Source organism: Ranitomeya imitator, chromosome 3 (genome assembly GCF_032444005.1).
Source record: "Ranitomeya imitator isolate aRanImi1 chromosome 3, aRanImi1.pri, whole genome shotgun sequence".
Taxonomy (NCBI): Eukaryota; Metazoa; Chordata; class Amphibia; order Anura; family Dendrobatidae; genus Ranitomeya; species Ranitomeya imitator.
Genome location: NC_091284.1, coordinates 101,571,841 through 101,588,991, shown reverse-complemented (window position 1 = coordinate 101,588,991; position 17,151 = coordinate 101,571,841). Strand labels below are relative to the sequence as shown.

General features: G+C 43.8%; 1 protein-coding gene across 1 annotated transcript in view; it reads right to left on the bottom strand.

Annotated features, from left to right (window-relative positions):
• UNC119 (unc-119 lipid binding chaperone) overlaps positions 1-17,151 on the bottom strand; it is a 74,369-nt gene that overhangs the window by 20,756 nt on the left and 36,462 nt on the right. The window lies entirely within an intron of this gene.

Sequence of the window (17,151 nt, the reverse complement as noted above, 5' to 3'; positions counted from 1 at the left end):
GCAAGTCATCTCCTCCTGTATATAGTATATATCTGTGTGTCATCTCCCCTGTATATAGCATATACCTGTGTGTCATCTCCTCCTGTATATAGTATATACCTCTGTGTCATCTCCTCCTGTATATAGTATATATCTGTGTGTCATCTCCTCCTGTATATAGTATGTACCTGTATGTCATCTCCTCCTGTATATAGTATATAACAGTGTGTCATCTCCCCTGTATATAGTATGTACCTGTATGTCATCTCCCCTGTATATAGTATATACCTGTATGTCATCTCCTCCTGTATATAGTATATACCGGTGTGTCATCTCCTCCTGTATATAGTATGTACCTGTATGTCATCTCCCCTGTATATAGTACATACCTGTATGTCATCTCCTCCTGTATATAGTATATACCGGTGTGTCATCTCCCCTGTATATAGTATATATCTGTATGTCATCTCCTCCTGTATTAGACCGCGTTCACATGTTAGGTGGTCAGTATTTTTACCTCGGTATTTGTAAGCTAAATTGGCAGCCTGATAAATCTCCAGCCAAAAGGAAGCCCTCCCCCTGGCAGTATATATTACCTCACACATACACATAATAGACAGGTCATGTGACTGACAGCTGCCGTATTTCCTATATGGTACATTTATTGCTCTTGTAGTTTGCGACTTTTGTGTTTCGACTTATGTGGCGAGGTTGGTGTATTTGTGGTGAAATGTGTGCTGAGGGTAATATGTGTTCAAGCACGTGGTAGTGTGTGGCGCATTTTGTGTGTGTGCTCATATCCCCGTGTGTGGTGAGTATCCCATGTCGGGGCCCCACCTTAGAAACTGTACGGTATATACTCTTTGGCGCCATCGCTCTCATTCTTTAAGTCCCCCTTGTTCACATCTGGCAGCTGTCAATTTGCCTCCAACACTTTTCCTTTCACTTTTTCCCCCATTATGTAGATAGGGTCAAAATTGTTTGGCGAATTGGAATGCACGGGGTTAAAATTTTGCCTCACAACATAGCCTATGACGCTCTCGGGGTCCAGACGTGTGACTGTGCAAAATTTTGTGGCTGTAGCTGCGACGGTGCAGATGCCAATCCCGGACATGGACATACACATATACACATTCAGCTTTATATGCTAGATATAGGGGGTTGAGTTTAACCTTTAAAATTATTCTTTTTAACAAAGTATCAAACGAAAGCACACAAAATAATATGTAATTATAAGGCATTGTGCACTGGGCAGATACAAGTGCATAAAGATGTATGATGGCACAAGGAGGAGAATTATTATGTAGGACGTACATGTGTTTTGGATGTAAATGGGACAGTTTCCATCCAAAACACATAAAAAAAACTCTATTGTCTACAGCCAAGCCATCAGATACAATCGTATATGTTCCAACCCAATGGATAGGGATGAACACCTTGGTCACCTCAGAAAGGCCTTTTTGAATCAGGGCTACCATCCAAGAACAAATGAAAACCAGATCACAAGAGCCACCAGAATATCAAGGAATCACCTGCTACATTACAAAGCTAAAGAAGAAAATAACCGGGTACCTCTAGTAGTTACCTACAATCCAAATCTGGAGGTGCTGAGGGGAGCTGTACGGAAATTACAACCTTTACTACAAAAAGATGCCCACTTACAATCCATTTTTCCAGACCCCCCACTACTGTGTTTTAGGCAGCCCCCAAATCTAAGAGGTATCATTGTCAAGAGCTCCCTGTCCTCTCCAACAGCTGCAGGTACGTTTCCTTGCAATCAGAAAAAAATGTAAAACCTGTCCATTTATAATGACCACGGACAAGATAAAGATCCCCAATTCACATCAGGACTACAAGATCCCAGGTACTTTCAGCTGCACCACATCTAATGTTGTGTACCTAATTATTTGTACTAAATGTCCAACTGGGGGTCTGTATGTGGGGAGACAGGGTAAAAGCTTAGAACAAGAATGAATTCTCACCGCCATACAATAAGAGAAAAAAGAATGGATCTACCTGTGGCAATACATTTTTGTCTCCCAAATCATAACATTATGGACATGAAATTACTTGTGTTAAAAGGTAGCTTCAAATCTCAGGGAGACAGAAGAGTCTGGGAATATAAACTGATGATGACCTTTGACAGTCTTAATGCAGGAATGTGTCACACGGATTTGTGTCTTTTTACATCAACTAAGGAACTTGCCCCTCAGACTATGAAGGGTCATCACAACAGAACCAGACCCCAAATCAGAGGACAATAAGACAATCCTTATCTAAGAACTGGCCCAATATTTATGGACATAACTGTTTATCACTCATGGTAATTCTGCTTCATGTCACCTGTCTTATCCATAATTTTTCCTTTTTTTTTCTGTGCTATGTTGTGCATAAATATGTGATTCTTCAGAATGTCTTTTAGTCTTTGCCTGATGAAGAGACCTGAGTAGTCTCGAAAGCTTGCAATTTGTTACCATCTTTTCAGTTACCTTTTAATGGCTATCAACCACTGAGGACTCTCAATTCTAAATATTTTTTTATCTACTGGCTAACACGGTACCAAGATATATATCTTTCCTGTATGTAGACGCTCAATGGAGAACCCCATGAGGCTGGTATGTGATCGATAGGGGTGCTCTCTTCTCCAACTTATATTCAACCAAAAGTTTGTTTGGCCACCTCTACATTGAGAAAAGGAATAGCGATCCCATTATACTCAAGGATGTTGTCTCAAGAGAAGTAACAACAAATACCGGTACTTTTAAAAGCATAAAAATGGGGGAAATCACAGGAGGAATGTAATGAATTCTGAGTAAATGTAATGAATGCAGCTTCAAATTAAAGGGAATTACAAATCCTCCCAAGAGTTCAGGGGTACTTTAGAAATAAATGTGGTTACCCAATGTACACGCGCTCTCTGTTATTTGTAATGCTGATTGACTAAAACCACACTACTGGTAAGCAGCTTTGCAGCCTCATTAAAATGGCATTCCGAAAATAGAAATGGATTACCCGTTGCCAGGATTCCACTATAGTCTGCCAGCTCTTTTCCCTAAAAACGCAGGTAACTAGTCCTGCTATATCAGTCTCTTCTGTATATGCTTCTATTGCCTTCCACAGAAGGATAACATTACAGCCATCATTCAGTACGAACGTAAATATGGCAGGAAAGTAGAAATATAAGACAGTAATCCCCAGGTATGGTCATCAACATGATGAAAGAAAACAGCAGAGGAACATTATTATCCGTGCACTCGCCATATTTTCCAACTAGCTTCGGTGTCAGCATGCCACCAGATTACAATATATTTATTTATTTTAACACACACACACATATACATACATACAGTACAGACCAAAAGTTTGGACAACTCTTTTAAAGATTTTTCTGCATTTTCATGACTATGAAAATTGTACATTCACACTGAAGGCATCAAAACTATGAATTAACACATGTGGAATTATATAATAAACAAAAAAGTGTGAAACAACTGAAATTATGTCTTATATTCTAGGTTCTTCAAAGTAGCCACCTTTTGCTTTGACGTTTTCTTGATGAGCTTCAAGAGGTAATCTCCAATATGCTCCAGTGTATGTTCCAATACTGCTCATTCACAAATACAAAAAAATAGGCAACTTAATCTGCACCTTACCAGTCCCCTAGCCTGAAATCAAAATAAAAAAAAACAAAAAAAAAAAAACATACTTTTCACACATTTGTTAGGAAATCCGGAACACCTGTTACTACACTGCAAATTACAAAAACTAAGACCCTTGCAGAGGCTCAGTGGACAACCTCAAGCATGGAGCACTCAACTATAGTTCGAACTCATACAGTGATCAATAGAGTCACAAACATGGAAGTGGATGGAGAGTATGGCGGCCAGGAATTGACATGGGGAGGACACTTGCCCTCAGTTTCCTTGATAAAAGGTCCCAGAGGTGAGGTCCCCACCAATTTATGGTATATCCTCTAGAACAGAGGTCCCCAACCTTTTTTGCACCAGGGACCGGCTTTAAGCAAGACCAGTTTTCCATGGCCCGGTGGGGTGGGGGTGGGGCAGGGGTGGGGCTCTGGTCATATGGGGGTGGGGTTATGGAGTGGTGGAGCTTAGTGCATACTTATCATGTAATTATGACATTTATAATGAGAATGTGATTCACACATTCTCATACACACACATTCACACACACACACACACACACACACACATTCTCACATTCTCACACACATTCTCGCACACACATTCACACACCCCTCTCACCTCTCCTCGCACTCTACCACAGCATCTCATTGCCTTCCTCTGACACAGCCGGCCGCTGAATGATGACGTCATCCAGCGGCGCGTCTGTGTGAGAGGAAGCAGGAAGACAGATCGCTGGGCAGCGGAGCTGCGGGGATTTCTCCCTGCCCGTCGCAGCCACCCTGCAGGGGCTCCCCTCCACCTCTGCACACGTTGGGAGCCGGCGCTCTGCAGCTTGACAGTCGGCACAGAGAACAGCTGACTCCCTGACCGGGGGCGGCAGAATGCAGCCGCCGGGGGAGACACTGCGGACCGCCGAATGAGGCGGCCCGACTGCGCCCCTCCCTGCCGGCTGCGCCCGGGGCAAATGCCCCGGCTGCCCCCCCCCTAGATACGCCACTGGGCGTGTCAGTGAGGAGAGCCTGCCGCCCCACCCCATCAGGAACACACCATGCTGCGCAGGAGGGCTGCGTCACTAAGACCCGCCTGACGCCCCGCCATGTTCTCTGCCGGGAGCTGCGAGCTGTCACAGAGTGTGCTCTGACCAGGCGCAGGGCCGCGAAGCTAGCTGTCAGCGGCGCCGCGGACCGGCTGAAAAACCTCAACGGCCCGGTCCTGGTCCGCGGACCGGCGGTTGGGGACCTCTGCTCTAGAAGGTGCTTAAATATTCAGAACTATAATTATGGTAAAAAAATTTAAGACTCTACAAGTACTTTTCAGACAACATGGCCCCATCAGATCAACAAAAACTGTGAACCCATGCTACAGAAGGTTTCTTGTAGCTTTCAAATATAATGTATGTTAAAGCTAGAAACCAGGGCAAAAACCATAAGCACCAAAAGGCTAACACCCATCACAGTACAAAAAAAAAAAAAAAAAAAAAGTATAAAGTGGACAGGACGCAAAATCTTGTATCCATCTAGGATGCCCTCAATAGGAATCTAGCAGCAACTCTTACGGAAAACACAGAAGCGTTCAGTCGAGCCGATCCTTTCTGTGTATTGGGAAGTCGGGAGACAATAGGTAGCTGTAGGCGAAACTGTTGATTGGGCCTTTAAGGGTCTGTCATGTAAATGATACATTCCGTGAGGACTGAAATGCATATATTTGCATGTGCCCAAAATTTATTCTATTCTATAGTAGGACCACATTTATCAGAAGCTTGAGGAAAAGGCAATGATCAATAGTACGTTACAAATACTTTCCATACACAGCATTAGCAAATCCCGACAGACCATGTTATGTGTTTTTAGAAACCATACACGTCTGATCTATGCACTATTTTAGATAAACTCCCAACTGACTCGGGGTGTAAAACCACATGGGATTCATATTGTGCACCACACACATAATTAACTAGTAAAAGACGCTCGATCATGATTTAGATACATGAAAAAAAAAAAATATACCGTATATACTCGATTATAAGCCGACCCGAGTATAAGCCAACCCCCCCCCCCCTAATTTTGCCACAAAAAACTGGGAAAACTTATTGACTCGAGTATAAGCCTAGGGTGGGAAATGCAGCAGCTACCGGTTAATGTCAAAAATAAAAATAGATACCAATAAAAGTAAAATTAATTGAGACATCAGTAGGTTAAGTGTTTTTGAATATCCATATTGAATCAGGAGCCCCATATAATGCTCCATACAGTTCATGATGGGCCCCATAAGATGCTCCATATTAAAATATACTCCATATAATGCTGCACAAAGGTTAATAATGGCCCCATAAGATGCTCCATAGAAACATTTTCCCCATACAATGCTGCATAAAGGTTGATGGCCCCATAAGATGCTCCACACATTATGGCCCCATGAGATGCTCCAAACATTATGGCCCCATTAAATGCTCCACACATTATGGCCCCATGAGATGCTCCACACATTATGGCCCCATGAGATGCTCCACACATTATGGCCCCATTAAATGCTCCACACATTATGGCCCCATGAGATGCTCCACACATTATGGCCCCATGAGATGCTCCATACATTATGGCCCCGTGAGATGCTCCACACATTATGGCCCCATACATTGTGGCCCCATGAGATGCTCCACACATTATGCCCCATACGATGCTCCATATATTGTGGCCCCATGAGATGCTCCACACATTATGCCTCATAAGATGCTCCTCATATATGCCCCATAAGATGCTCCATACATTTGCCCCATTTGCAAATGCTGCAATTAAAATAAAAAATAAAAATTACATACCTCTCTCGCTCAGGCCCCTGGCACTTGCGATAGTCACGTTCCATCGCTGCGCGCTGCTCTGTCTTCCATCCTCGGCACTGACTGTTCAGGCAGAGGGTGGCGCGCACACTAATTGAGTCATCGCGCCCTTTGACCTGAACAGTCACAGGCAGAGGACGGAAGACAGAGTAGCGCGCAGCGATGGAACATGGAAGGTGACTATCGCGCAATGCTCCCCCTCCCCTGATATACTCACCTGCTCCCGGCGCGGTCCCTGGCAGAGTCTCCCTGTTAGATGGTCTCCGGGCAGCGTGTCCTGTATTCAGCAGTCACGTGGTGGTACCGCTCATTAAAGTAATGAATATGCATACATATTCATTACTTTAATGAGCGGTACCACGTGACCGCTGAAAACAGGACGTGCTGCCCGGAGACCATGGGACATGCAGGGACAGCGCCAGGAGCAGGTAAGTATATCACAGCCGCTGCTCCCCCTCACCCGCCGACCCCACACCGACACTGACTCGAGTATAAGCCGAGAGGGTCACTTTCAGCCCCAAAAAGTGGGCTGAAAATCTCGGCTTATACTCGAGTATATACGGTAAACTTACTGTAAGGTAAGTTAACATAATCTTTGTAATGTAAGTTACCGTACTATATATTGTGTTGTAACGTAAGCTACCATGGAATGACCCAAATGGGGAAGTAAAATATGCAACACATCTGCCCCACGGGAACATACCATCAATCCTCAAATATATACCGGTATATTTCTTGTAATAAAAACTGTTGCTTTTAACTTGAGAGGTTAAAATACATTTTTTAAAGCTGCTGGGACTATGATGTTTTAATACAATAAAAATAGTGCTTCTCCCCTCTTTACAAGAACAGAAAATTTGGCAGACTCATGAAAGACAATTGCCTTTCCTTTTTTGTAACGTAAGTTACCAATAACACTGTATGTTATATTTAATTTTATTGTTGAAAAATCAAACTGTGTTGAAATCTATTGAGAATAGTTTAATGTACAATATACATTCACTCCTTTTTGTGCCTGCCTTCAAAGAACAGTCTGTAGCCAGTTTTTGGCTTGTGAATGTAACATAAGTTACTATGGAATGACCCATTTATGGGTTAAAAGTGGGTGCATGTCACAGCAACAGCTAAGTGGACGAGATTTTAGCAAATTGCATCCACACACCATGGGGACGGGGGACATAGTGTGGATATTAAATTAAAAAGAAAGTCTATTTATGGCCAGGATTTTCACCTCTCGCAAGGCAAATGTTAGCATCAGGGGAAAGAAAGATTGGGCGTGTGGGATTCTGTGACACGTTTATTCCAACTTCCTTATTGCGAACACAGGAATGTCCAAATGTATATATGTACATGGGAAAAGATGGAGAATATCACCTTAGATGGGATTGCCCAACAATACACCCTCACCCAATAGGAAACTGGGTTTTGGGAGATGCGTGTGCATGGTAATGCCCCACATGCCCACTTTTGAGCAGGGTTTACATAAAGCACTCCTTTTTTGGCCCAGGTGTCCCTGGAAATCCAAGACACTTGGTAACTGAGAAGAACATAGTGGCCAAAGACAGCATGTAAAACGCTAACAAGGGCATCCGCTGGACCTCCACAACCAACCTAAAGGTACCTTCACACTGAGCAACTTTAGAATGATAACGATAGCGATCCGTGACGTTGCAGCGTCCTGGATAGCAATATCGTTGTGTTTGACACGCAGCAGCGATCAGGATACTGCTGTGACATCGCTGGTCGGAGCTAGAAGGCCAGAACTTTATTTTGTTGCTGGATCACCCGCTGACATCGCTGAATCGGCGTGTGTGACGCCGAACCAGCGATGTCTTCACTGATAACCAGGGTAAACATCGGGTTACTAAGCGCAGGGCCGCGCTTAGTAACCCGATATTTACCCTGGTTACTATTGTAAATGTAAAAAAAAAAACACTACATACTTACATTCCGGTGTCTGTCGCGTCCCCCGGCGTCAGCTTCCCTGCACTGTGTCAGCGCCGGCCGGCCGTAAAGCAGAGCACAGCGGTGACATCACCGCTCTGCTTTACGGCCGGGGCTTACACAGTGCAGGGAAGCTGACGCCGGGGGACGCGACAGACACCGGAATGTAAGTATGTAGTGTTTTTTTTTTTACATTTACAATAGTAACCAGGGTAAATATCGGGTTACTAAGCGCGGCCCTGCTTTACCCTGGTTACAAGTGAAGACATCGCTGGTTCGGCGTCACACACGCCGATTCAGCGATGTCAGCGGGTGATCCAGCGACAAAATAAAGTTCTGGCCTTCTAGCTTAGTAACCCGATGTTTACCCTGGTTACCCGGGAACCTCGGCATCGTTGGTCGCTGGAGAGCTGTGTGACAGCTCTCCAGCGACCACACGACTAAACAGCGACGCTGCAGCGATCGGCATCGTTGTCTATATCGCTGCAGCATCGCTTAATGTGACGGTACCTTAAGCGGCGTGTAGTTACATGCCTCCACGCCCGATCCGACACTGGACGACTCCTCCAAAAGGAGTCAGGGAACACTGCATGCTTCCCTCAGTAACCAGATTTCTGGGTGAGGGATCATACCTGCTGCTTTACAAGAAGTAAGGAGCAAGATAAGAAGATTTCTGTTCAGCTGCCAAGCTTTCAAGAAGTGTCATAATCCGATTTGAAGCCATAAAGGAGCTGGGGGAGGATGAGGCCTGATAAGACCACTACTTTGAGGCTTCAGGGTCTGTGTGTTACCGGCCATTTGGGCAAAGGCCCAGAAATAAACGGTTTGGTAAAATAGCCACATTGCCAATTTTCCCCAAACGCAGGCTCACAGCTTCGCCCGTCTAGTGATTGCACCTTAAAAAAAAATTAAAAAAAAAATACAACACTAGGCCTCAACTTCCATCTACAAGCCTGAGCACTAAAAATCAATAGGAATATTACATATATACATACATACACACACACACGTTCATTAGCAGACCTTTAACACCTCAAAATAAGCATTTCATGTTTACTTCAGACCGGGTTAATTATTAAATCTTTTCCGGCAGAATTTCTGCTCTCATGACACCATAGCAACAGCTCAGTCCCCTGCCCTGCCGGTATTTGTTGCCATGGTAACAGTGTTGGTAGATCACAGAACTGAGAGATATGCTGCTCCTCCTTAGTACACAGCCCAGGCGTGCTGCCTTCCCCCTCTGGGAGACATCTCCCAGGAAAAGCATTCTAGCAGATCAGATGAAAAACAAAAAGGATGCTCACATATGCTAATGTCAAATACACAGTACGCGGCCATATTAGTGTTCCGCTAAATACTTTACTTACATGGAGAAGATGCTTATAATCATGTAAAATAGATCTAGAACTTATTTATACACGCTCTATTCCCACCTCCGCAAATCGTGTGACCATCATTAGACTAATGTGCAATACCAAAATTGCCATGATGGTGGAAAAAAAAAAACAAAAGTTGATATTACTGAAGACCTGTTACTTTTCGGCATGTAATATACTGGGGGTTTCTGTCTGTCTATATATTTATTAGTTTTTAAATGGTCTAGATTTTTCCGCTTTCGCTTTTCAGTTCCACAGATATGACCCTCCTCTTCCTTGTATGTAAATCTAGTCTTATTATTCAAGAGGGTGTGATTCTAATTAAGACGCACACCGAGAAGAGTAGGATAAGCCCCCTTGACTAACAAGACTAAATCCGCATTCAAGAGGAGATCAGCATTCGAGAGGTGTAGGAAGTTTATGCGAGATTCCAAAAAGCTGCGTCATTCAGAAGAGGTTACAAAAATACAAACATATAATGTACATATGTTAGACTGTACACATTTTTATTATAATTAAGGCAAGTCACAGTTCCATTTTGAAAGGGATTGATGGTGAACCACTTCAGCAATTCTCTGGGCACATCCACAGGAGAAATCTGTCCTGGAGACGCCAAATTCTCCAAGGACAAAATAGAGTGATTTGCCACGTAAAAGGGCAGATATCATGAAAAACCTGACAGATGCCACGATTGTCAATTAATTCTTTAAGGTTCCTCTGGCCTCAGTCATGTGACTGTTTGCGTTTAGGGAAAGAGGCCCTGAGCCGTCCCAAGGACTGGGGTCCCAACTGTCCCTGCTCCCAAAAAGATACCTCTAAAAGGTGAGGAGGTTTGGTCCACCAGCCTGTTTGCCTGTTATTCCCTAAGCTGTCCCCTCCCCCAGGAGGCCTGGGACAGAAATGGTAGTGTATCAACATGTAAGACAGACTGGGATAACAGAAAGCAACAAAAGATCTCTATTTTTGGTGACTGTTTGTAGGGAAGGATAGGAATGTACCAACCAAATGGAAATAGGACAATGAGGAAAGCATACACCCAAAAACAGCACGCAACATTCTCCAGTAGCAACAACCATCTCCAATTCAACACAGCGTCTCCACTGAGCTAGGAAGCAAAGCTTTCACTGGCAAGGAAGAGCAGGTCTCACCAGATTTTTATAGGGAGAGGAAATGACCAGGTCAGGAACAGCTGTGTGATGGAGCAACAAGTTTCTAATCACCATATAAAGTTGTTAACCTCTTCAGCATCAAAGGAAACAAAATCCATTTAATATGAAACAAACACCAGCTAAATGGCAAATCTGAGATTCACGATATGTAGTGATTTTGTAACCCCAGATCTCCCAGGAGGACGTGACCAGCTCTTGACAGACAGACCCAGTATTTCTGCTCATTATGATGGAAGTGTGGTATGATTGAGCGGAGCAACAGAATTAAGAAATGGCAGCATAAATCTGACCTAAAATGAAAAGTATAAAATATCAAGAAAAGGGGAAACACACAAGCGCTGATCCTAAACACAAAGTCCCTAGCAGCTGGAGTCAGGGCAGGTAAGTGCCAATCCTGCTATAGAAGTACTAAAAAATAAAAATTGCAACTGAAACCGCGCATAAAGGGACCAAAAAACACGTATGAAGATATGTAGACACACGTGCAAACAATAGAATGGTACCTGGGGGGCTTCTGGGGGCTGGACAATACCAACCAAAAAGCAGAAAGAACCACCAGGGTCCACCCGTGACCACTGCTGAGGAGTGACCCAATGACCTGCAATAATAGTGTGGCGGGCCCCCTACCAGATATAAGATATCAAATGATATGTCCAGATAAAAACACAAATGGTGAAAAGATGGACTTACCAGAACACAGGTGCAGTGGTGTCAGCGAGGTGGACGCACATGGGGTTCTGTGGTGAAGAGCCCAGCACCAGGAAGATAGAAGGCGTGAGGGCGAGCAGACCTGGAAGGGGCTGCAGCACAGTGGAGCACCGAGAGGTAGGTGCAACAGGATAAATGGATAACTCCACGTGGGTGCTGCGCAGGGAAGCCCCGAAGAGATACACGGGCGAACCTGCAGGGGAGCAGGCACAGGAACGCTGTGCAGTAGCTACGTAGAGCCAGGGAAAGCCCCGGCCGGTGGCGTCCCTGGATACGAGCGGGGGGAAGATGGCCGATAGAAGACTCAGCGTGTGACGTCACAGCTACGGAGCGGCACTGGGACCAAACTTAACCAACGCGTTTCAGAGGAACTCCGTCCTCCTTTGTCAGGGTTACCGGTCCCTGGGTGCTCAGATGATTTATGCAAGAGCCCTGTCAATCAAGCCCCCAAGCGGCCCGCCCCTATCCCCAGTGATCTGGGCTGCCCATATGAGAGAGGGGTGGCAGAATGTAAAGGTATGGAGCTAACAGCCCCCACTTAACCCGATAAGACCGAGCCACCAACCCGGAGATAACGGGAAAAGAGGGTAATCAATATAAATACATAATAAATAAATAATGAATAAATAATACAGATGATCATAGCAGCGTGTGGGTGCACTAGATGAATCGCATATACTAAAGAAAGGGGGGTAGAAAGGAGAACACTGTTCACAAACAGGTGAGTACACAAAATAAATAAATAGATATAAAAACATCTTTTAATAAATAGATTAAAAAATGAAGATAGTGTAATATAAAATGGAATGAAAGTAAAAGGGAGTAAATATATAATCATAATAAAAGATACAAAGTGCATGTATCAAAATAAAAACAATATCCCTTGCACGTTAGTTATACCTGTAGTTATACGTTATATGTAGTTATGTTATATGTTCTATGTAGTTATACCTGTACAGGCAATCCGACGGAGGAGCCCCCATAAAATAACCCCACCTGAGATACTCCCCCAGAATGACCAGGGGGAAAAAGTGGGAAGTGAGGTGGGTACGCTCAAGATAATGAATGAATGGGTTAGATAGAGATGGGTACAAAAACTAGTGTGTGCCCCATACAATAATCAAAAAGCAAATAGTTCCAGGCCATGATTAAGGCCCTTGGGTGCAAGACAATTGAGTGAAAATATCCATTTCGATTCAATTCTGGACATGGCTTGTATCAAATTGCCCCCTCTCATGTTTTGTTGGATTTTATGGATCCCGAGAAAACGCACGTATTTTATGGATCTATCATGTTTCTCACTAAAATGTCGTGAGAGGGGGTGGCCCACAAAACCTTTTTGGATATTTACCAGATGCTCCTTGATCCGCACCATGAGTGGTCTCTTGGTGCGGCCCACATATAATTTCCTACACGGACACTCAATAAGATAAATAACTTTTGTGGATAAGCAAGAAATGCTCTCCTTAATAGTAAATTCGTGCAAAGAGTCCGAGTCCGTGAATGTGTATTGGCACGTTTTTCTGAAAACGGTGTTTTTGCAACCGTAACAGCTGCCACGGGGTGTAAACCCCGGCTTACTACCTCTATGGGTGCCCATTAGAAGCTTCTGCTCAGCAGATGGTTTAATAGTGGGAGCTACTAGGCTGCCTAGAGAGTTGGCCTTCCTAAACACAAATTTTGGGACAGACGGTAAATGTTCCCCTATAATTTTGTCCCCTTGTAGGATAGACCAGTGCTTCCGTATGATAGACCTAAATACAGTATGGTCAGCATGAAATTGCGTAATAAATGGCAATTTTTGGATTTGGTTCCCAATACTGGGATTAACTCCCCTGCAGGTTCGCCCGTGTATCTCTTCGGGGCTTCCCTGCGCAGAACCCACGTGGAGTTATCCATTTATCCTGTTGCACCTACCTCTCGGTGCTCCACTGTGCTGCAGCCCCTTCCAGGTCTGCTCGCCCTCACGCCTTCTATCTTCCTGGTGCTGGGCTCTTCACCACAGAACCCCATGTGCGTCCACCTCGCTGACACCACTGCACCTGTGTTCTGGTAAGTCCATCTTTTCACCATTTGTGTTTGTATCTGGACATATCATTTGATATCTTATATCTGGTAGGGGGCCCGCCACACTATTATTGCAGGTCATTGGGTCACTCCTCAGCAGTGGTCACGGGTGGACCCTGGTGGTTCTTTCTGCTTTTTGGTTGGTATTGTCCAGCCCCCAGAAGCCCCCCAGGTACCATTCTATTGTTTGCACGTGTGTCTACATATCTTCATACGTGTTTTTTGGTCCCTTTATGCGCGGTTTCAGTTGCAATTTTTATTTTTAAGTATAAAATATCATTTGTCCTGAAGGGCACTGAACTGAAAAAGCAGAACAGAAGTAGTTGCCAGCTATGTAAAAGAATTGCAATGTCATGTAAGTTGACCAGGGTGTGCCAAAGATTTACTTCTCAAACACCTGTAGGGGCACCTGTCCCATTCACACTATTGGCTGGTATCATGCACCTGTCCCATGCTAGTGAATTAGTTGGAGATAAAATATCTACAAGAGTATTATTTTGTACTAGATGGTAGCCAGATTCTAACACATCGGGTATTCTAGAATATGTATACAGTTTATTTATGAAGATTTTAGAATAATACATTGAATACACAGGATTCGGCCGGCCGCGACCAATTAGTGAAGCGTGGTTCAAATCCCACGCCAATTCGCGGCCGGACTGCAGCTGTCGCTGTTTGCAGCCGGCCACGGAGTACATTGCACAGCCCACGGAGTACATTGCACAGCCCACGCAGTACATTGCACAGCCCACGCAGTACATTGCACAGCCCACGCAGTACATTGCACAGCCCACGCAGTACATTGCACAGCCCACGCAGTACATTGCACAGCCCACGCAGTACATTGCACAGCCCACGCAGTACATTGCACAGCCCACGCAGTACATTGCACAGCCCACGCAGTACATTGCACAGCCCACGCAGTACATTGCACAGCCCACGCAGTACATTGCACAGCCCACGCAGTACATTGCACAGCCCACGCAGTACATTGCACAGCCCACGCAGTACATTGCACAGCCCACGCAGTACATTGCACAGCCCACGCAGTACATTGCACAGCCCACGCAGTATATAGCAATGTGGGCATCATATCCCTGTTAAAAAAAAAAGAATTAAAATAAAAAATAGTTATATACTCACCTTCCGTTGGCCCCCGGATCCAGACGAAGCGTTTACCGATGCTCCTCGCGCGCTTCGGTCTCAAGAGTGCATTGCGGTGCCACGACCAATCAGCGACTTGGGATTTCCATTACAGACAGAAAGACGGAAGTGACCCTTAGACAATTATATAGTAGATTTTTTTGTTAGCCAGTTGAAAAAAAAGATTACGGTAATTATTATCAGTAGAAGAATATATATCTTTAGATGTACCTTGTAATAGCTAAACACACCAAAACCTTTTTTTTTTATTCTATTGGATGAGACAGGTACACAATACCTGCCGACTGAACACAACCACAGCTCTCTGCAGACATGATGTCCCTTGCTCCGCTACTTCTCAATGTGAAAGTGATCTGAGAGATGTTTAAGGTAGTAGAATAAGCTAATGGCCAAATCTACGGTACACAGTGGTTAGACTGCATGACATCTAGTATTTATCTTCCATAACGGACAAATATTATATATTTATTTTAGGCCAGGTTCACACAGGAGCCTCTTCATTCTGTTGCTCTGCTCAGTCATACCATAGGATTCTCATTGATGGGTCTGTCAGTGTATGCCTATATGGGCACATAGCAGAGCCGTGTGTAATACACTAACAATAGATTTATTGCATCCCTATTCTATCCTAGTACATTAAAATTAGTGATAATGACCTCTCCACTTTACACTAGTAGGGAAAATTTTGATTAAAAGGAAAAAGGTTTTTCCTATTTTCTGCTGACTAAACCTGCATCTTATGATAAGGTGCATCTTTTAGTCTGAAAAACATTGTAGGTCTCAGAATATAGTGATGCAAAAATTATTTTTTTTCTAGGAAAAAAAAAAAAAAAAAAAAAGTGTGTGTAAAAGCAGCGAAACAGTAAAAAAAAATTATATAAATCTGGCAATGCTGTAATCGCACTGACCTGAAGAATAAAGTACGGTAGTCTAATCACTTATACCGCATGAGGAACGGCGTAAAAAAATAACTAAAACCAGTTCTTGGCCTGCTGTTGATTTGTTCATTCTGTCTCCCAAACATCGCAGTAAGGCTCGGCACACATTTATTCTGCACTCTTTTGCTGAGTGTTTACACTGGAATTTCCATGTAAATCTCTGAAATACGTGATTCAGACGGAACCCCGGCAGAAGATTCCCTATAATGAGGCAGATGGAGGCACCGTGGATGATGTCTGACCTGTGATCCGGCAGTGTCCATCTTTTTAAACGTGCATAAAAGACAATCTTGCCTTGTGCGGGCATGTACTACGGAGGACAGAGAATGAACTTTAATCCAATATTGCGGCCAGCATGCAGCCAGCAGGTAAGGAAAGGGTGAATCAAACACCTGAAAACTCCGCCCCTATGACTGAAAACCAGTCCCGCCAAATTTAGGTGACAGATTCCCTTTAAAAATAAAATAAAAAATTGGTCTGGTCAGGAAGGTTAAAAAAGGCTGGGGGATGTGAAAAGGTTAAGGCCTGAAACAACGGACACTGAGAAACCCTGCCTTATGGCCAATTTATATGGGTTGATAAATTGCAAAAGACAGTTCATAAAAACGCTCACACCAAGTCAGCCTGTGTAAACATGCCGCTAATCTGACAAATACACAAAATATTAATTTGTCAGCCAATAAATTGATCATAAGAGGGCCATTAAATCATTGGTGTTGCCAGCACATCGCTCTGTGCGAACAGCACATGTGCCGTTGACAATATGGATGCTGCATGGGGGCAGAGCGATCAGATTTATAATCGTTCCGTTCCCATATAGTTTTGTGGGCCAATATGAACAAGGACATAAATGATCACTGATCAACTGGATTTAAAAATCAATTTATGGGCAGAATTCGGCTCATGAAAACGGGCCTTTATCCCAGTATTTCATTAGAATGTTTTCACTCATTTTAACGAGGTGACATTCACGCAAAAAAAGAAGAAAAAAAAAAAAAAAAGTGTTTTATGGGCAAGAAAAACGTCAAAAGCAGTATTGTGAAGTGCTTTTTTGCAACTGAAATACAATGAGGCCTCACATGTCAACTTTACAAGTCACGAGATCCAAAAGCTGCATTGTAAATCCATAATAATTAACTGTGCATTTCTTAACCGCACACTACTACTATATGTATGGGCATCCAAAGATTGCAGCAATTATTGATTTAGGAGGATCCTGCATAGCCGACATGTATATACCGGTCCTGTGCTCGCCTACCTGGCTAATCCAACCACATTAGAAAAGTGAAAATAACTTACTATTTAAAGCAATTTTACCTATAG